Source organism: Tamandua tetradactyla, chromosome 10 (genome assembly GCF_023851605.1).
Source record: "Tamandua tetradactyla isolate mTamTet1 chromosome 10, mTamTet1.pri, whole genome shotgun sequence".
NCBI lineage: Eukaryota > Metazoa > Chordata > Mammalia > Pilosa > Myrmecophagidae > Tamandua > Tamandua tetradactyla.
In genome coordinates this window covers 31,196,719-31,218,724 of record NC_135336.1, presented here as the reverse complement: position 1 = coordinate 31,218,724, position 22,006 = coordinate 31,196,719, and the positions used below count along the sequence as shown (strand labels likewise).

Genomic DNA, 22,006 nt, shown 5'->3' with positions numbered 1-22,006 from the left:
AAGGAAAGCAGAATAGTCATGATTCCTGACAGATTGCTGCTTATAATCTAGTAGTATATTAAATATACTATAAAAAATTAAGCTATGATAATTGAGATTGTGAACAGTGCTATGAGGGAAAAACAGTAAGATTTATTAGAAAATCAGTGTGATGCTGATGACTGATTTTGTGAGGAAAGGGGTCAAAGGAAAACCTCTTTGAGCAGGAACATTTAAACTAAGACTTGAAGGATGTAGGGATTAATTAGACAACGAGAAGAGGCAGGAGGAATTCAGGTAGAAAAATCAGCAGAGATGAACACCTTGGGGGAAGGCACTTGGTGTGTTCCAGGAATGGAATGGTCATTGTGGCCAGGACAGAGAGTGTGGATGATGATAACGCTAAATACAGGTGGAGACATGAGCAGGACCCATTCTTGTCCTTGTCCTTGTGTATATTTAAAGCACAATTGGAAGTTGATAAAAGAAGGACTGATTTGTCATTAAAGAATCATATGGACATTATCTCTCTACCACAGGGAGTACAAAATAAAAAATAAAGCAGACTAATTTGAAATGGGATAGGATTATTGAATTGTAAACTAAAGAACTAAGTTAGACCAATGCTCCATGGGATGTGCCCTGCCATTTTCAATTTCCTTCTGGGGAACCCAGTATTTTTTCACATTAGACCTACATAGTAGGTATTTGCAGGTATATATGGCAATATATTAATCTGGGTCTTCCAAGAAACAGTTGCGAAGAAGGGATTTAACAGTCAAGAATTCAATTAGGAGAACTGCTGGCAAGAGAAAATGGGGAGGAAGCCAAAAAAGGCCATCATAATAGATGCAGTTCTTCTGACTCTCAGTGAAGGACAAGGGAAGAAAAATCTGGAAGATGTATCATAGATTGCCAAGCAACTTAAACAAGGCCCACTGAGCAGTCCTGGAGCCAGTGTTGACCACCAGAGGCATCCCATGTCTGCTAAGAATGGACCTGTCTTGTTACCTGGGCCAGCTTAGTGTTTGGCTGGGGTGTAGCCTTTAGGAAGCATGGCCCCAGGGTAACCACAGCCATAGATTGCAGAGCCCAGCAGTTAGAAGGGCCCTTGGTCAATTACATGCTCCAAGGTTGGAGCCTGTGAAGCATACCTGAAGGTCACTACTGGCAGAGAATTGTCTTTAGGAAGTCCCATTATTTGCCTTTGGGGCTATTACAATTAGAAAAGATGATCAAGGAATTTAAAGTGAAATTACAACTTTTAAATAATAATGTGTAGAAGTGGGCTAGGTCTCTTGGAGAATAATCTAGTGATGAATGATACAGAGTGCTTCTGTCTGGTTAAATTCATTTTAAAAAATAAAGGGGAAGGAGAAGAAGAATGTATAATAAAAGGTTTCCAAATGCCTGCAAACTGAGTATCAAAAATTGGACATATAAATATTTGAAGAAGAAACAGTGATGTTTTCTTAGTCATCAAATAATGGAAAAATGGCTATCATATGATACAAAAATACTGTGTTGAATATGTAAATATACTAGAGAAAGTGAAAACACTAAGAAAAACTATAGATATAGATGGTCTAAAGTAAAATAGAAAGATGCTTCTTTATAATAAACAAAAATTACATTTTTCTTTTATAAATGCATAATAATGCAAGGAAAAACACAGATACAGAAAGAAAAGGAAAAAGAAACTAAAGCTCCAATCTATAGATAAATATGATAGGGCAGCCTGGAAATTATATTAAGAAATCACTAATGGACAATTTTATTGAACTGAAAGACATCTTGATTTAGAATCTAGAGGGTATTTGAGTTTGAATCAGATGATATTCTTAAAGAAAGACTTTCTAGACATTAAATTATTATATTTTTAATTTCTAAAAGGTGTATTTCAATCTGTTAAGTAGAGGAAACCACATTTATGGATGCAAAGATGACAATGATTCTCTATCTCATTCTTTAGAATAAGGAGAAGGAAAATATATGAAGCTCAAATTTTCTTAGCTTAAATTTTATCCTAATGAACTTTTTATAAGTATGCTAATTTGAAACTATGTACCCCAGAAAGCCATTTTCTTTCAATCCTGATCCAGTTTTGTGGGGCCAGACCTACTATGTAGGGTAGAACCTTTGATTAGATTGTTTCCAGGGAAATGTGACAGAAGCTAAACAGGAACTAGCAGTGACAGAGATGCAGACATTTGGAAATCCCTGGAGTGCCAACAGAGAGAGCCGATGCTTAGATGCAGACATTTGGAGATACAGAGCCTGGCAGACATCACCATGTGTCTTCCCATGAAATGTTAAACAAGCCAGAAGCCAGAAGGATCCATAGGGGCTGAGGGAGCTGTTTGAAACCAGAAAATGCGAAAAGATGCAGATGCCAGCCTTCCCACGTGACAGACATTGGCCTTTCTTGAGTCAAGGTATCTTTGTCCAGGTGCCCTAGTTTGGATATTTTTATGGCCTTAGAACTGTAAACTTATAACTTAATAAATCTGCTTTCTAGTATGTTGCATTACAGCAACTTTAACAAACTAAAACAATAGGTAAAATAATAAAATTTTAAATGAGATGTGAAATAATGTTGCAATAAAATCCCGAAGACAGAAAGCTCATAATGAGAAAAGAAAGAGCCAGAAGGTTGAGAGCACACGAAGCTTACTCATAAGGTGAGTAGAACATTCACATTAATTAATTTTTCAATTAGATGCTTTACCCTGAGAACTTTGAGAAATAGCCTTCAAAAGAAAAAAAAAGATTTCCAATTTTCAAAATAAAACAACAGGAAACTGTGCAAAGAAATAGGAAACTTTTTTTAAGAAGGTAATTAAAAAGTCATTCTTTTCTAAATGAATTTGAATATATAAATTAGTTAAATTCTGTTTTAGTTTGCTAAAGCTACTAGAATACAATATACCAGAGACAGAATGGCTTTTAAAAAGGGAATTTATTACATTGCAAATTTACAGTTCCAAGGCTGTGAAAATGTCTAAATTAAGGCACCAACAAAAAGTTATCTTCACTCAAGAAAGGCTAATGTCATCTGGAACACCTCTGTCAGCTAAGAAGGCATGTGGCTAGTATGTGCTGGGGTCTTTTGTTTCTGGACACCTCTCTCACTGGGAAGTCACATGGCAATGTCTGCTAGCTTTCTCTACTGGCTTCTTAAAACAGCTTTCCTTGGGGGAAAGCTAGCATTTTCTTTCTGCACCTCCAAAGATCTCTTGCTGTGGGCTCTGTTGGCGCTTTCCAAATTGTTTCCTTCTTAAGGGACTCCAATTAAATAACCCCATCTTTTTTTTTTTTTTTAATTTTTTATTGTAAAAATTTAACATGCAAACATACAAAAATTCCTGACATGCAAACATCCCATATATGGTATAAAATCAACGTCTCACAATATCATCTCATAGTTGTGTATTCATCACCATGATCATTTTTTTGAACATCTGCATCATTCAAGCAAAACAAATAAAAATAAAAAATAAAAAAACCTCATACAAACCATACCCCTATATCTCCCTCTTATTGACCACTAGTATTTCAATCTACTAAATTTATTTTAACCTTTGTTCCCCCTATTATTTATTAATTATTTATCCATAATTTTTACTCATCTGTCTATACCCTAGGTAAAAGGAGCATCAGCCACAAGATTTTCACAATCACACAGTCACATTGTAAAAGTTGTATCATTATACAATCATTCCTCAAGAATCAAGGCTGCTGGAACACAGCTCTACAGTTTCCCTCTAGCTACTCCAATACAACATAAAGTAAAAAGGGTATATCTATATAATGCATAAAACTAACCCCCAGGATAACCTCTCAACTCTGTTTGAAATCTCTCAGCCACTGAAATTTTATTTTGTCTCATTTCTCTCTTTCCCCTTTTTGTCGAGAAGGTTTTCTCAATCTCTTGTTGTCAAGTCCTGACTCAACCTGGGATTTCTGTCCCATGTTGCCAAGGAGATCTACGCCCTGGAAGTCATATCCCACATAATGGGGAGATGGCAGTGAGTTCACCTGCTGAGTTGGCTTAGAGAGAGAGGCCACATCTGAGCAACAAAAGAAGTTCTCTAGGGGTGACTCTTCGGCCTAATTTTAAGTAGGCTTAGACTATCCTTTACAAGGATATGTTTTTTAGGGGCAAAACCCAAGATTGAGGGCTCAGCCTATTGATTTGGTTGTCCCCACTGCTTGCGAGAATACCAGAAATTCTCCACATGGGAAAGTTGACTATTTCCTCCTTTCTCCCCAGCCTCCCAAGGGGACTTTGCAAATACTTCTTTATGCACTGTCCAGATCATTCCGGGATTTATAGGGCATCATACTAGACTGAAAAAAACAACAAAATCTCACACCCCATTCAAGATTCCATGTACTCATGGTGTTCAATTAAATGATCATAGAAGTTAAATTAGGAAATGCACTACCCAAAATATGAATTTTGCAGCAAATAAACTTCTCCCCTTTTAGTCTCACACAGAATTTGAAGTTTTAAAATATGGATGATATCATCCTGTACCAGTCTTCTGATATACCTTAGTCCTATCCAAATCAGCTTCATTCATAGCTCTACTTGGTTTGATCACTTTTTCAACTTTTTAAACAGTTTCTGTACGTGGCACTGATGACTTCCATAGCTTCAAAGCTCTAATTCTGAGTCTCAGGTGTCACATAAATATCGGAAATTCCTGGGAAAGACCACATTATATACAAATAGCTCAGCATCTGAAAATTTAGAATTAATAGTTACACCTCCTGAATATATATAACTGTTATAAGAGCTTACAATCTAGGGCCATTTACAGTATGCCCCAACCTGATATCCTGTGCTCTCAAATTTACTTCACTGAATTTTTATATTATAGTTAGTCCATATGATTGAGGCATGATAATATTTGTCTTTTTGTTCCTGACATTTCATTCAACACACAGTTCTTAAGGTTCATTCACCTAGTTGCATGCCTCACAATTTCATTCCTTCTTGCACCACTCTGTAGTTCATTGTATGAATGCACCATAGTTCCCCCTTTCATTCCTCAGTCGTTGTAACCTTAGGCCACCTCCATTCACTGTAGATCATGACACTGCCATCAGAGACACCAGTGTACAAATATCCATTCATGTCCCCACACTCAGCTACTCCAGGTATATACTGAGCAGCAGGGTTTCAGGATATATGGCAAACCCACCCCTAGCCTCCTGTGGAACCACCACACTGCCCTCCAAGGGGCTGCACCTCTTATTTCCCTACCGACAGTGAATAGGTGCATCATTTTCTCTAGCATTTATTTCTCTTTGTTCATTTTTAAATAGTTGTATTCACACATCATACAATCCAGCCTAAGTGTATAGAAATGCCTTCACCACCATATTCTATCTGAAGACATTTCCTTTTCTTCCACAAAGAATCCATACCCCTTTCCCTATCCCCCCACCTGTTCGCATTTAATTTTGCCTAAATGCCTTTGTTACATTCACTGGAAGCATAGTACAGTGTTACCATTGACTATAGACCCTAGCTTGCATTGATTGTACTTTTTCCATATGCCATCTATTTTCAACACCCTGCAATACTGACATTCCTTTGTTCTTCCTCATGCAAAAACATTTTTTAATTTGTACATTTAATCACCATCATTGTATACTCTAGGCTTCCTAAATTATACCATCTCAGTCTTTATCCTCTATCTTTCGTTCTGGTTTCATATGTACCCCCAGCTCTTCTCCCTCTATCATACTCACATTCAGCTTCATTCAGCAGACTTATATTATTGTGCTACAATCAGGTAGTATTGTGCTATCCATTTCTCAATTTTTACAATCAGTCCTGTTGCATAATCTGTATTTCTTCAGTACCAATTACCCAATCTCTATCCTATTTCTATCTCCTGATAACCTGTGTTCTTAACTGAAATTCTCCAAGTTCACTCATAAATGTTAATTCGTATCGGTAAGATCATACAATATTGTCCTTTGTGTCTGGCTAATTTCACTCAGCATAATGTCCTCAAGATCTATCCATGTTGTACATGCTTCATGACTTTATTCTGTTTTACATCTACATAATATTCCACTGTATGTATATACCAACAACTTGTTTAGCCACTTATCCATTGATGGACATTTGGGCTGTTTCCATCTCTTGGCAATTATAAATAATGCTGCTATAAACTTTAGTGTGCAAGTGTTAATTAGTGTCCTTGTCCTCATGTCCTCTAAATAGATGCCTAGCAATAGGATTGCAGGATCATATGGCAATTCTATACATAGCTTCCTTAGGACCCGCCAAACTGCCTTACACAGTGGTTGTACCATTTTACATTCCCACCAACAGCAGGTAAGTATGCCTCCTTCTCCTCGTCTCTCCAGCAATTGTTTTCTGTTTTCTGATAACGGCCATTCTAGTGGGTGTGAGATGATATTTCATTGTGGTTTTGATTTGCATTTCCCTCATAACCAATGAAGTTGAGCATCTTTTCACATGCCTTTTAGCCATGTGTATTTCCTCTTCTGAGTAGTGTCTCTTCATGTCTTTACCCCTTTTTAAAATTGGGTTGTTTGCCTTTTTGTTGTTGAGTTGAAGAATCTTTATATATTCTGGACACTAAACCCTTATCTGAAACTTGGTTTCCAAATGTTGACTACCATTGCATAGGCTCCCTTTTTACTTTCTTGACAAAGTTCTTTGATGCACAAAAATGTTTAATTTTGAGGAGTTCCCATTTATCTGCTTCTTTCTTCAGTGCTCATGCTTTGGGTGTAAGATCTAGGAAACTGCCTCCTATTACAAGTTTTAAGAGATATTTCCCTACATTTTGGCAAACTGTTTATCCATATGCAAAAGAATGAAAGAGGATCCATATCTCACACCCTTTATTAAAATTACCTCAAAATGGATCAAAGACCAAAATATTAGAGCTAAGACCATAAAACTTTTAGTAAGCTATAAGATCTAGGAAACTGCCTCCTAATACAAGTTTTAAAAGATATTTCCCTACATTTTCTTCTAAAAGTTTTATGGTCTTAGCTCTAATATTTAGGTCTTTGATCCATTTTGAGTTAATTTTAATATGGGGTGTGAGACATGGATCCCCTTTCATTCTTTTGCATATGGATAAACAGTTTTCCAAGCACCACTTATTGAAAAATCTGCTCTGTCCCAGGTGAGTTGGTTTGACCACCTTATCGAAGATCAACTGTCCATAGATGGGAGGGTCTATATCTGAACACTCTATTTGATTCTATTGGTCAGTATATTTATCTTTATGCCAGTATCATGCTGTTTTGGCCACTGTAGCTTTGTAATATGCCTTAAAGTTAGGTAGTGTGAAACCTCCTGTTCTAATTTGCTAACTGCTGGAATGTAATCCACCAGAACTGGAATGGCTTTTAAAAAGAGGAATTTAATAAATTGCTAGTGTACAGTTCTAAGGCCATGGAAAGGTCCAAAAGCAAGTCTATAGACATGTCTGCTCTAAGGCATTCAGGGAAAGATACCCTCAAGAAGCCAATGAAGTCCAGGGTCTCTCTTCAGTGGAAAGGCACATGGTGAACAGGGTGATGTCTATTTGCTTCTTCTCCAGATCTCTTACTTCATGAAGCTCCCCAGCAGCCTTCTCCTTCTTCATCACTAAAGGTCACTGGCTGGTGGACTCTGGTTCTCTCATCATTCTGTCATGGTTCTGCAGCTCTTTCCCCTTTCAAAATGAACTCTTTCCAAAATATTTCCCCTTTTATAGGGTTCCAGTAAACTAATCAAGACCCACATAGAATGGATGGAGACACACCTCCATCTAATAAGGTTTAATACCCACAATTGAGTCACATCTCTGTGGAGATAACCTAATCAAGTTTCCAACCTACAGTGCTGAATAGGGATTAGAAGAAACCGTTGCTCTTACAAGATTGATTAGGATTAAAACGTGGCTTTTCTAGGGTACATAAATCCTTTCAAACTGTCACATCTCCCACTTCATTTTTCTTTCTCAAGATATTTTTAGCTGTCTGGGGCACCCTGACCTTCCAAATAAATTTGGTTATTGGTTTTTCTATTTCTGCAAAGTAAGTTTTGGGGATTTTAATTGGTATTGCATTGAATTTATAAATCAATTTAGGTAGAATTGACATCTTAACTATATTTAGTCTTCCAATCCATGAACCCTGTATGCCCTTGCATTTATTTAGGTCTCCCATGATTTCTCTTAGCAATTTCTTGTAGTTTTCTGTATAGGTCTTATGTATCCTTAGTTAAATTTATTCTTAAATATTTTATTATTTTGGTTGCAATTGTAAATGGAATTTTTCCTTGATTTCCTCCTCAGATTGCTCATTACTAGTGTATAGAAACACTACCTATTTTGGGGTGTTGCTCTTTTATTCTGCCACTCTACTGTATTTATTTATTAGCTCTAATAGCTTTGCTGTTGGTTTTTCAGGGTTTTTGACATATAATATCATATCATCTACAAGCAGTTGGAGTTTTACTTCTTCCTTTCCAATTTGGGTGCCTTTTATTTCTTTTTCTTGTCTAATCGATCTGGCTAAAACTTCCAACACAATTTTGAATAACAGTGATGACAGAGGACATCCTTGTTTTGTCCCTGATCTTAGGGGAAAGCTTTCTGTTTTTCCTCATTGAAGATGATGTTAGCTTGAGTTTTTCATATATTCCCTTTATCATGTTGAGGCAGCTCCCTTCTATTCCTATTCTTTGAAGTGTTTTCATCAAGTAAGGATGTTGAATCCAATGCCTTTACTGCATCATGTTTTTTCTGCTTTGATCTGTTGATGTGGTGTATTACATTAATTGATTTTCTTATATTGAACCATCTTTGCATACCTGGAATAAATTCCACTTGGTCATAGTGTCTAATTTTTTTAATGTGCTGCTGGATTTGATTTGCTAGAATTTTGTTGAGGATTTTTGCATTTATATTCACTAGTGATTGGTTTGTAATTTTCTTTTCTTGTAGCATTTTTGTCTGGCTTTGGTATGAGGGTGATGTTGGCTTCATAGAATGAGTTAGGTAGCCTTCCCTCCTCTTTAATTTTTTTGAAGAGTTTGATCAGGATTGGTACGAATTCTTTCTTGAATGCTTGGTGGAATTCACGTATGAAGCCATCTGGTCCTGGACTTTTCTTTCTTGGGAGTTTCTTGACTACTGATTCAATCTCTTTACTTGTGGTCGGTTTGTTGAGGTCATCTGTTTCTTTTTAATTCAATATTGGTTGTTCATGCCTTTCTAGGAAGTTGTACATTTCATCTACACTGTGTAGTTTATTAGCATATAGTTGGTCATAGTTACCTCTCATTACCTCCTTTATTTCTGAGTGATCAGTAGTTATGTCTCCTCTTCCATTTCTGATTTTATTCATTTGCATCCTCTCTCTTTCTCTTTTTGTGAAGCTTGCTAAGAGGCCATCAATTTTATTGATTTTCTCAAAAAACCAACTTCTGGTTTTGTTGATTTTCTTGATTGTTTTCATGTTCTCAATTTCATTTATTTCTTTCTGCTCTAATCTTCTTCTTCTACTTTTTTTTTTGCTTTTGATTGCTTTGGAGTTAGTTTGCTATTCTCTCTCTAGTTCTTCCAAGTGATCAGTTAATTCCTTGATTTTTGCTCTTTCTTCTTTCTTGATATAGGCATTTAAGGCAATAAATTTCCTTTTTAGCACTGCCTTTGCTGCATCCCATAAGTTCTGATATGTTGTGTTTTCATTTTCATTTGCTTCAAGATATTTACTGATTTTTCTTGTAATTTCTTCCTTAACCTGCTGGTTGTTTAAGAGTGTAGATTAGCCTCCAGGTATTTGTGTATTTTCTGGCTGTCTGCACATTATTGATTTCCAACTTCATTACATTATGATCCAAGAAAGTGCTTTGCATGATTTCAATCTTTTTAAATTTATTGAGACTTGCTTTGTGATCTAACATATGGTCTATCTTTGAGAATGATCCATGAGCACTTGAGAAAAAGGTGTTTCCTGCTGTTGTGGGGTATAGTGTTCTATAAATGTCTGTTAAGCCTAGTTCATTCATTGTATTATTCAAATTCTCTGTTTCTTTATTGGTCATCTGTCTAAATGTTCTATCCATTGATAAGAGTGGGAAATTGAAGTCTCCAACTATTACAGTAGAGGTGACTATTTCTCCCTTCAGTGTTTTCAGTGTTTGCCTCATGTATTTTGGAGTGCTCTGGCTCAATGCATAAATTTTTATGATTTTGTTTCTTCTTGTTGAGTTGTTCCTCTTATTAATACGTAGTGTCCTTCTTTGTCTCTTTTAACTGTTTTACATTTGAAGTCTACTTTGTTGGATATTAGTATAGCTACTCCTGCTCTTTTCTGATCATGTTTGCATGAACCCAATCTTTCATTTTCAACCCACTTTTGTCCTTGGGTCTAAAAAGAGTCTCCTGTAGACAGTATATAGTTGGGTCCAGTTTTTTAATCCATTCTTCCTGTCTATGTCTTTTGATTGGAGAGTTTAATCCATTACATTTAGTGTTATTACTGTAAAGGCAGTACTTTCTTCTACCATTTTGAATTTCGGATTTTTTTTTTTTTCTCTTTTTAACTTTACTGATAGTCTCCATTGCAACACTATTATCCAGAACTCTCTCTCCCCTAACATTTCCTATCTGTCCCTAGTGCTCCCTTTAGTATTTCTTGCAGAGCCAGTCTCTTGGTCACAAATTCTATCAACAATTGTTTGCCTGAAAATGTTTGTCTCCTTCTGTTTGACATCTGACAGTCTGATTAGTATGTGTCTTGGAGTATGTGTATTTGGATCTATTCTGTTTGGGGTATGCTGCATTTCTTGGACCTGTAATTTTATGTCTTTCATAAGAGATGGGAAATTTTCAATGATAATTTCCTCTATAAGTCTTTATCCTCCTTTTCCCTTCTCTTCTCTTTCTGGGAGACCCACAACATGTATATTTAGGTGCTTCATGCTGTCATTCAATTCCCTGAGACCCTGCTCATATTTTTCCATTCTTTTCCCTATATTTTCTTTTGTGTGTTGGACTTAAGATGTCCAGTCCTCTAGTTCACTAATCCTTTCTTCTGCCTCTTCAAATTTATTATTTTAGGTTTCCATCATTTTTTTCATCTCTTCTCCTGTGCCGTTCATTCCCATGAGTTCTGTGATTTGTTTTTCAAACTTTCAATTTCTTCTTTTTGTTTGCCTAATGCCTTTTTTTATATTTTCCCTCAACCCATTGATTAGATTTTTGATGAGATTTTCTATGTCTTTTCAAACACCCTGGATTAATTGTTTCAACTCCAGTATCTCATTTGAATTGTTGGTTTGTTCCTTTAACTGGGTCACATCTTCAATTTTCCTGGTATGACTCATTATCTTTTGCTGGTGTGTAAGCATTTGATTTCCTTAATTAGTTTATTCTGGAGATTATTTTCACTCTCTTACCTAGAATTTTCTTGCTGGATGGCTTTATTTTCTATCTGTTCTTTGACATTCAGTTCAGCTTATTCTAGACCTCTAGCATCGGTTCTGTTCAACTGATGAAAATTTTTCAGTTCTTGTTTTTCTGTTTCTTGCCCTGTCTATATGGAGACTTTTTTTTGAGGAAGATGTACTCAAATATTATGGTCCCCAGTCAGATTTTCCTAGACTGGACTGGTCTCCTCTCAGGAGGAAAGAGTCACCTGCATCAGTTTTCCCTGAAGGTGAGACTCAGCAGGTTGACAGTCTTTCCTATGAAGTCTCTAGACTCTGTACTTTTCCTATAATGCCCAGTATGAAGTACTTGTCTGCCTAGGGCTTCCCACCATCTTAAAGTAATGCAGTACCTTTAACTTCAGCAGTCTCTCCTTGCTGGGGGCATTGATACAGAGGGATGTTGTAGTCGGGGCTGAACTTCTTGAGGGAGGGATTCCACTTGAGCTGGGCCCCACCTTTCTCTTGGGGAAGGTACAGCTTTTAGGAAATTAACTCCTTTCTTTGTCACTCAGACAAGTTTAATTCCACTCTTGCCCGGGACAGTTGAAGCCTGAGAAGCTTTGCAATTCTATCTAATGAGGTGTTAAGTAGTAGAAACAAAGCACCCCTCCCCCCCAAAAAAGAAAACACATTTTCAGAGCAGGGCCCCTGTTCTTCAGGTTTGTTAATCAAGAGCTGAAAGGTTTAGGAGTCGAAAGGGTGAGAAAGAAGGACGGTAGACTGGGAAATTTAAAGTGGGTGGGTTTATTTCTGCGCTCCTGGGCTGAGCTCACCGAACCCAAGATGGAGGGAGGTGAGTCAGTGCCTGGATGATGGCGTGGGCGGTTTTTAAGCAAGGGGGTCAGGTGACATCCGGAAGGGGCGGTTCTCCGGAAGTCAGGTCCCAGAAGGGGCGGTTCCAGAAGCCATGTTGGGAGGAGCGACACAGCCTCCACAGCTCCAGTTGCAGTGCCCTTCCCTGTTCCCCTGACCTAACAAGAGCTTAAGTTGGTACATTGCTCTATGCATCTCCAGGCTGTATGTGCCCCCCTTTCTAGAGTCCAGCCCTTTTCTGGTATTTTGTGCTTTTAAACTCAAAAAGCCTCTGTTTTTGTTTCTTTGAAGCATCAGCCCTGCCTCCTTTCTGCAAAAACTTCTAGTACCTTTAGCTCTTATTCCAAGTTTATCTAAGCTGGGGGCCTATTTTCAGTAGGAACTTAGTTGAGCTAAAACCTTGCTGCTAGTAGTCTGTTTCCTTTCCCCTCAGGGAACCAGCTTGCCACACCCATGAGGGAGGGGCACTGGCCTCCCTGGTTTACTTACAGTTCTGCGTGGGATCTTAGCTAGTCCAGCTTGTCGAGATTGGTGTACGCTGTGTGGTCCTAGCAGTTGTCCTGTACTGTTCCTGGCTATTTACTAGCTGCTCTGGGAGATTAACTAAATTCCACACCTCACTAAGCCACCATCTTGCCCCAACTCTCTCAAATGACCCCATTTGGAATGGGTGGAGATACATTTCCATGGAAATCACCTAATCGAAAGATACCACCCATATCTCCATGGAAACAATAAAAAATATCCCTCCCAACAATATTGAATTGGGATTAAATAACATGGGTTTTCTGGGGTACAGAACAGTTTCAAACCAGCACAAATGGTTATTATTATAGCAATGATATTAATCCTTGAGAAAACTTGAGGACATACTAAAGTAACCAATTTTAAATTTATTACATGCTTATATAGTATTGGGTATTGAAATGATATTAATGATTTTGAATCCCCCAAATGCTGTAAATTTGCTGACCACAATTATAATGTAAATAAATTGAGAAAAACATCTTTATAACAAGTGATAATCAGAAATTCATGCTTAGGATATGATACACACTGGCTCTTGCCAGACACAGGGACACTTTTTATAAAAAATCCAATGTAGATGCACTTTGGCATGCTGACACCTGGTCACTCTGACTCCCAGCTCCAATGCCTGTGTTGTACTGCAATATTCAATGTCACCCTCACTACTGCACTGAGACCAGCATATCTGCTATCAGCTTTGGACCTGGCTCCTGAGGCACTTCCTTAAAGGTACTGGTCTGAATATTTCAGGCCTTAAGCCAATGGACTTGAAAACTTTCATATCCTCCACCTTTAATGTATTGTGTACCTGGTTATTGTGTACTGGCTGTGTCAGTGCTTTGTGATCAAGCAAGTGAATAAATTCTAATGAGCATTCACACTATGGTTTTGTGGAAGCTGCTTTCAAGTGAATTACTTTCAATATGATCTGTTTTCAGTTTGTTATGACAGTTACATTTGCATGATATGTAGTATGTGTTATGTGCCAAGTCTTGTTCAAAGTTCTTTACAAATATGAATTGATTTAAGCCCCACCGTAATCTCATAAGGTAAGCTATGCCACTATCCCAGCTGTGCAGGTGAGGAAAGGATAAGCAATTTTAAGTAAGGTCATGTAATTAATTTTAATAAGGGGCAGAGCTAGGATCTGAACCCAAGAAGTCTGTTTGTTCTTTAATCACTCTGCTGGAATACCTTTGGTGATAGTGTTTCTATAGGGTAAGCTAAAGAAGTCTCACTCAACATGTAACTTTAAATTTTTAATTAAAAAAAAAATCCATCCAATTCTTATTTTAAATAATGGCTAGCATTTATAAAATGCTTACTATGCTGTAAGTGATTTACCCTGTGTTAACTCATTTAATCTTCAGAACCATCCCATTAAGAAGATACCGCTATTATCCCTATTTTGCAGATGAGAAAAGTAAGGCCCAGAAAGATTAGTAACTTATCCAAAACCATATAGCCAGTCAAGAAATCAATGGGAATTTGCACTCAGTTTACCTGGCTCTAAGACCAGTTCTAAGATCTAAAGGTTACATTGCTTCTTTGATTATAAAATTAATGTGTATATTGTGAAAAACAATGTTTATAGTATCTATTAGCTTTTTGGAAGCTATGTGATGTTTTGAGGATTTAACAAAAAAAAAAAAAAATCCAAAATTTCTATTGAGAGTAGATTCCCATAATTTTCTTCAACAACATTTGGCTCAGAGCAAATATACTGAGAGCTCTGTATATTATAAAATTCTGGTGAAAATCTTGCAGCATGGGTTGACAATTAAAGAGCAATTCAAACACTGCTTGGTGGGTTTGCTTTAGATATGTTGAATTTTAAGAGCATCTATATTGCATTGTCTTAGTTTATTATGGGGAAAATACACTCAGAATTTAAAATCAAGACTATTGCTTTTTTGACCAGCATTACCACAGAAAGGAGCAGAGTATTCACAGCCAAAGTCTGGAGACTATCCTACAATTCCTTAAAACATCAAAATTGCATGCTTATCTTTATACGAAAGTATATCCTAAGACTTCCTCTGAGAATTGCTTTGTGGGCAGAGTGAGGACGGACCTTGTGAAATATGCAAGTGGAGAAAATGAAACCAACTGTTTAATGGGAGGAGAAAAGGATCTTGTTATATCTTAGCAAACTTCAAAAGTCTTTTTGAAAAGGATACCAATAACACGTATTCAAAACAGACCACATTATTTATTCAGTAAATATTTTGCTTCTATAAGGGAGTTATTGTAGTATTTTAGGGAAGTAAGATACTAAAAATATTTTTCAGCTGTGATTAAAATTTTTAGAATATGTGACCTGAAGGTCTGGTGATGATGGAGTTGCTGATTTCCTCATCAGGAGGCGTTTGGGTCTGGAATGCAGCAAGACAGCTGTGCTAGTTTGAATCTACTATGTACCCCAGAAAAGCCATATTTTAATCCTGACCCAATCTTATGGGAGCAGCCCTTTCTTTTAATCCTGATTCAATACTGTAGGTTGAAAGTTTTGATTAGATTATCTCCACAGAGATGTGACGTGCCCATTTGTGGGTGTGACCTACATTTAGATGGAGATGTGGCTCTACCCATTACAGGTGGGTCTTGATTAGTTTACTGGAATCTTTTAAAAGAGGAAGCATTTTGGAGAGAGCCATAAATGACAGAAGCCTCAGAAACAACAAAGCCAACAGAAACTTCAGAGCAGAGCTGGCACAGGTATGGACATGTGGAGAACAGAGATACAGATGCTTGGAGATGCTTAGAGCCCAGCAGACATCATCATGAGATGTTAAGCAAATCAGAACCTGGAGGGAGCCAAGAGAAGCCAAGAGATAAAAGGCAGCCCTGGAAAAGCAAAGTGAGGAACCCCCATAGGAACAAAGGCAAAAGCAACAGAGCGCAGAAACAAGGGACCAGCAGATGCCACCCACATGACTACCCAGCTGACAGAGCTGTTCCTGACCTATCGGCCTTTCTTTCTTTCTTTTTTTTTTTTTTTACATGGGCAGGCACCAGGAATCGAATCTGGGTCCTCTGGCATGGCAGGCAAGCATTCTTGCCTGCTGAGCCACCGTGGCCCGCCCTATCGGCCTTTCTTGAATTAAGGTATCTTTCTTGGATGCTTTAATTTGGGCATTTTTATAGGCTTAGAACTGAAAACTAGTAAACTTATTAAATTCCCCCTTTTAAATGCCATTCCAGTTCTGGTATATTGCATTCTTACAGTTTGCAAATTAACAAAAGGGGTCAGGGTTGAAGATGCAAACTGGAAAATTATTATCATAGAGGTGATAATTAAAAGCCCATCAATTGATAAGCTGATTCTGCTTTAGTTGGTCTTAAGGATAGGGCAGCAAAGAAATCTTTTTAATGATTATGATCCAGGTGATTGTAATGTGCATTCAGTGTTGAAAATCATGGTGCAGGTAGAGATAAACTGGCAATGGATTCCAAAAAGAAACTGCAATGATCAAAATGTGCCAGGCAGAATTTTGTCCCCTATGACTTTGCCCTCTGATATTTCTACTGTGAATATCCTACCTTAATGGCAAAAGGGATTATGGTGATATTGTTAAGATAACTAATCTGCTGACCTTAAAATAGGGAGAGTATTCTGGATTACTGAGGTGGGAAATCTAATCATACTAGCCCTTAAAAGAAGAGATCTTTCCCTAACTGGTAGCGGAAGAGGAAATTGGAGAATTGAAGCATAAGAAGAATTTGACCTGTCTTTGTTGTCTTTAAGATGAAGGAAACAGGGACATGAGTCTTAAGGAACTGAATTCTGTTAACAACCTGAAAGAGCTTGGAAGCAGATTCTACCTGAGAGCCTCCAGATAAGAGTGCAGTCAACCTTGATTTCTGCCTTGTAAGGCACTGAGCAGAGGTTCCACCTGAAACACACTGTGTCTGCACTCTTTTTTTTTTCTTTAATCAGGTGGACCCTTTATTAGTAAGTCACTAGGCTAGAACAGATGGGTGGCCTGAGCTCATTCTCATGTTTTGCTTCACCTCCTTTCTCCTAATCCTGGAAGGAACTGGGGGCTGTTTCTTTCCTTCAGCTCCTGGGATTGCACTGGACAGAGAGCTACCCCAAGACCAAAGCAAGGGACAGCTTGCCATGCACTCTTAACTCAAGTACAATGAGATAATATATGGGTGTTGTTTTGAGCTGCGAATTGCTATGGCAGCAATAGCCCACCAATATACAGAAGGAGAACTGGAAGAACCAAATATTACAAAAGCCAAGATAGAAAGGGATGTCATATTTGCCCATTAGGAAGTCATTGACAGTTGAGAAAGGAATTCCCGCTGTTTAAACCAAACCAATTTGTGGTATTTATCGTAACAGCTTCACAAACTAAGACAAGAATCTGGTAGATTTAGCTTGAAAAGAATAATTTCTTATAGATCGAATTTTGTTTTATTTTTCTGGCCATTCCAGTCACTTCACTGAGTAGTTGGTCCTTTCCAAATCAAAACTGTATCAGTTGTGCCAATATCAGTTTTTATTATGTCCTTTTACTATGTAGCTGGATCCAGGGATAGGAGTGGGAACTGAATCTAGTGATAGAGAGAAGAGACACTTGGAAAAGGGTAGAGATCTTTTCTCGGGAATGAGGATGGGAAGCGAGAAGTCTACAAAGTGGGAGTGTGCCCTATTACCAAGAAGAACAGGCAATGACCCTTTTACCAAGAAGAACAGGAGGCAGTGACTCCACCCACCCACTGATGTCAGTAGAAGGTTTTGCTTATATTAGTCGATGTGGTCTGAGGTCACAAGAGTGGTAGAGAAGACAACAATGCCTAATAGGGATTGGGGCGGAGTTGGCCAAGGCATGGAGTTGCTTAGCCCATATCCATGAATGGCAAATGGTTGGTTGTTCAAGAACAATTTGCAAACCCTCTTGGAAGGAATTGGGAGGACCTTATGAGGGTATGAGCCATAAACTGGTTTTTGAAGGCTGGTTTTTAAATAATGCATAAAAAATAAAAATCTTTTCAAATCAATGACGCTTAAGACAGCTTCTATTATGTATTCATAATTTTTTAAAAATCCCTCTCCAAAATGTTCAGTGTTTGGTTAATCTAAGCTCTCTCTTATAACCCATACTCTATATTGTAGCAAGAATGGCTTTTTAAATATACATAGCTAATTATGTTACTTCATTCCTTTAATGACTTAACATTGCTTATTAGATGATGTTCAAATTTCTCAGGATGGAGAACTAAGACTTCAGTGGCCTTTGCCTCCCTGCCCAGCCTCATCTTCTTGCATATTCTAAATATTCTGCATTTAGGCAATTCTGAACCACTTGCAATTTCTGGCTTCTGTGCACTATATCCATACTTCTGTCATAGTGCAGAGTCGTGTGGACAGCTACAATGTTGTGTCTCTTCAAGTGGACTGGATTCCTGGAGGTCTGAAATTATATCTAGATATCCTTGTTAACTAAATTAATAATTCACTGAGTAGATGGAATTAATGGGGATTTGTAATATGTCTCATATTTTTGTCCCCCCCCCCCACTTTTAAAATGTGTCTCTTTACTTTGATTCTCAAAGTATGCCACAGGGACCACCAACCAGTCTTGTGTGTCACCCAAGAGCATCCTTGAAATACATAATCTCAGGCTCCAGATCTACTGAATCAGGATCTGCATTTTAACAAGATCCTTGGGTGATTAATATTCACAATTTGAGATGCACTGATCTGGGACATAATATACCTAAGTGAATTTTTTCTGCATTCAGGACATACAAAAATTCCTTATATATATATATATATATATATATATATATACTTTAATGGAGTATATAGCTTTAAGAGTTTATAAGTATTTCCCACCAACCAGAAAAAAATATTGCTTACATTATAAAGTCAATTTCTCTGAAAAAACTCCATCATTTGTTAAAGAAATTTTGCACCTGAATCTAGGTAGTATTCATATGGTGAATTCCCCAATGTGAGCTTAAAATGACTACCATCCAACTGTGGGCTAGCCCACTCATCACAGCCCTGACCTTTTCTGTGGACAGTTTTGGCATTTGCGTTGGCCTTTCACTTTCCCCAGATGAAGATATTTGCTTTTTTTGTTTTATATTCTTATCTACAAGGATCCTTATCTTGGGTTGCTTCTTTCTGTTGTTTTTATTGTCTTTGAAAGCTATCTCTAATTTCCAATTTTCTTCCTCTTTCTCATATTTCTCCTATGCAATTATATTCATCCATTACTCTGCCCTTAACATAATCTAATCTTTGTTTTACTCAACTCTTGTCTCAAGAATATTAATGCGATAAATAAGAAAGGTTGCATATCAACTTCATAGTTCTTTGTTTCTTCTTTAGTTCTGTTCAATTGTCCAGAGTCTTGAATAGTACATAACATCTTTACATATTTTCTGACCCATTCTTTACATATTTTATATGTATTATTATTATATACATTTGGACATTGATGTATTTTCTGTCTCTGTGACCATCTACCTCTGGCAGTATTCCTCCTTGCCTTGAGGATTTGATAATTCTCTAAAAGCAGACTTATACTTGAGGTCTAATCTCCTGTTTTGCTAGCTAGCCTTTCTTATGCTTAAAATATCCCATAGATTTTTCTTGAATAGCATCATCTGCAACTCATTTTTTATAGCAATTGGTTTGCATTGTTCTAACTTTTCTTCTGAAAATTTAATAACCAACATCCTTCCCTTTAAAATATCCTCTCCCAGTTGCACCTTTCAACACAGGCCAAACCATTTTCAATTTTCTATTTCTACCATAATTTTCATCTTGTGTGTCAGAGGATGTGTCCTTTTAGCAGAATTAACCAGTTAGTCACAAAGGACCTTTTTGGAGTCTCCTCTGAATCCTTTTCTTAAGTATCATGTTCCAACAACACTGTGTGGTAAAGCAAGGTAAAACAGAGGCAGTAGAAAAAAACAGGAAACTATACTATCACAGGAAATTGTAGTAATAAAATGAAAAGCCAAGGAAACAACTGGTCAGCAAGTCATAAAATTCTAATCATGAAGCAGGGATAAACTGAACCTCTATTCATTGGCTGGCAGGGTTTTGCATTGTTCTTTTAATCTTTATTCACATCTGAATGCTTATGTTTGTGACTGGAAAGCCTTCTGGTCATTTTACAGTTGAGGTACTTAAGACTGAGAGAGACTTAGTGACACATTTAAAGTTTCACTTTAATGAGTGCAGATCCAGATACAGGACATGATCCTCTGGTTCCTGGAGCAGGGTATTTTCTCTAACAACTGAAATTTGAGTCAACAAGTTGCTAGGTCCTGTCTTATTCACACACAAGGTCAGGAAGTCCAGTTTCCATTTTAATTTTACAGATGAGAAATCTGAGACTGTGGGAGGCAAGCATGAGTTTCTCCAGTATGGAAGCTCTCCGTCACTCTGGAAGATAGGCTCATGTGCATGAAATGACTTCCCCAAGTGAGCAGTGATACCTTAGTGACATGAGAGGTGCAGAAGATGAACATACTCCTTCTTAAGGAGCATAGATGTCCTGTAGTTGCTATAGCAACTGGAAACTGATGCACAGGCATTCCTGCTAGAGTATTTCCATATATGGAAGCCGTCTTCTTGTCTGACCAGCAGCTAAAAGAGCTTGGTTAACTCAGTTAATTAAAGCGGAGGTATCCAAAATGGAGGATACCTACCACAAGAAATATGCAAGGCAGTCCATGTGTATTTGAGAAAAATATTCTATTTTCTAAAAGTTTTTTATTGCAGTGTAACATATCAGATAAGGCACATGTCATAAGTGCATAGCTTAATAAATTTTGCGAACTGAGCATACTTGTGCAACAACATCAAGGTCAACAATTAAAACATTTGCATCATCTTATAAATCACTCATGTTCTTTGAATCAATACTCCTCCAAAGTAATCACCGTCCCTATTCCCCAATGTCCCCATTGAGTTTTATATAAGAAGAATCATATTGTACACACTCTTTCATGTTTAGTTTCTAGCAACACTATGTCTGCATGAAATTGTTCATTCTCTTTGCCATAGCATGACTATTTTTATATCTGGTTTTAATTTTTCTGTTTCTGTGTATGTTTTAATGTATAAAATATATTAGTTCCATAGTAAATGCTTATAATTCATAAATGAGCATAAATTTATTGGGGATATATATTCAAAGTTTGGAGTTTCTAGATTAAAGTACAGCATCATCTATCTGAAGATCCTGACTTTAAACCCTAGATGGAATTTTGAGCTTTGTTAATGGGCAGAGGTATTTATTAAATCAGGCAAACTATTATGGAACATTTGCTTTTAATAAATATACATTTTTGAGCAACTGCTCTACACAAATCTCTGATGTAAGTACTGTGCAGTTTTACATAGGCATAAAAAAGACATGGCCCAGACTCTCATGGAATCTATCACTAGTGGGATAAACGACCATAAACTCAAATGATTACTTCAGGCAGAATTAAGACTCTATAACAGAGTTTCCAATGAAAAGGATACAGGAGCCTAGATGAAGGATGACTAATAATCCAGTAAATTGAGAGTCTTGCTCGATAAGCTTTGAACCCTCTTCCAGTTTCCAAAATTTCACAAAAATAAGGATCTTTATTCTCACTGTCCAGTGCATTATGCTTTAGGTTTATAGCAGTGTGGTTTATATAGCTCTTATCAGTCAAAAGGGGGCAGCATTCACCCTTTTTCTGAGAATCAACGAGTCCTTTGGCCATATCCCTTTCTTTCTAGGAAAGGATACTTTTATCAGATAGCATTTAAGAACACACACAAATTTTAAGCCCCCTGTTTTATTTGTTTGTTTATAGAATAGCAACTAATTTGCTCCTTCATATCACCAAGACCAATGCAAGCTGTATAAATATACATGGATAAATAAAATCAGAGCCACCTAAGTGCCCAAAGTCCCCCTTATTCCTGCCTTTGTCCCACGATTGGGTGTGGCAGTCTTGCTCAGACTCAGATTGCTAAAGGGCGGTGGCTGGAATGAACAAAAGGAATGGAACTTCTACTTTAACCCTGAGAAAAATACTGTCAGGGGAAGGCCTCAGGAGAAAGAATGCTGTGTGCCTTCATTATTGTTTGAATTACCTAATGCTTTTTTTCTCTTCTGGATTTTTACCCTTTTATAACCTTTATTTATAAGTATAAAGAGTATATTAAAGGTAAGTAAATTATGTGCA

General features: G+C 37.3%; 1 protein-coding gene across 17 annotated transcripts in view; it reads left to right on the top strand.

Moving 5' to 3' along the window:
• The window catches only part of LOC143648382 (uncharacterized), a 239,889-nt gene that overhangs the window by 89,366 nt on the left and 128,517 nt on the right, over positions 1-22,006 (top strand). Inside the window, exon 3 of one of the 17 annotated variants that reach the window (XR_013158524.1) lies at positions 16,554-17,912. The exons of the other annotated variants lie outside the window; for them this stretch is intronic. The gene's annotated coding sequence lies outside the window, so the exon portion shown is untranslated. Of the gene's footprint in view, positions 1-16,553; positions 17,913-22,006 lie in introns of those variants that run through there. 17 annotated transcript variants of the gene reach the window in all.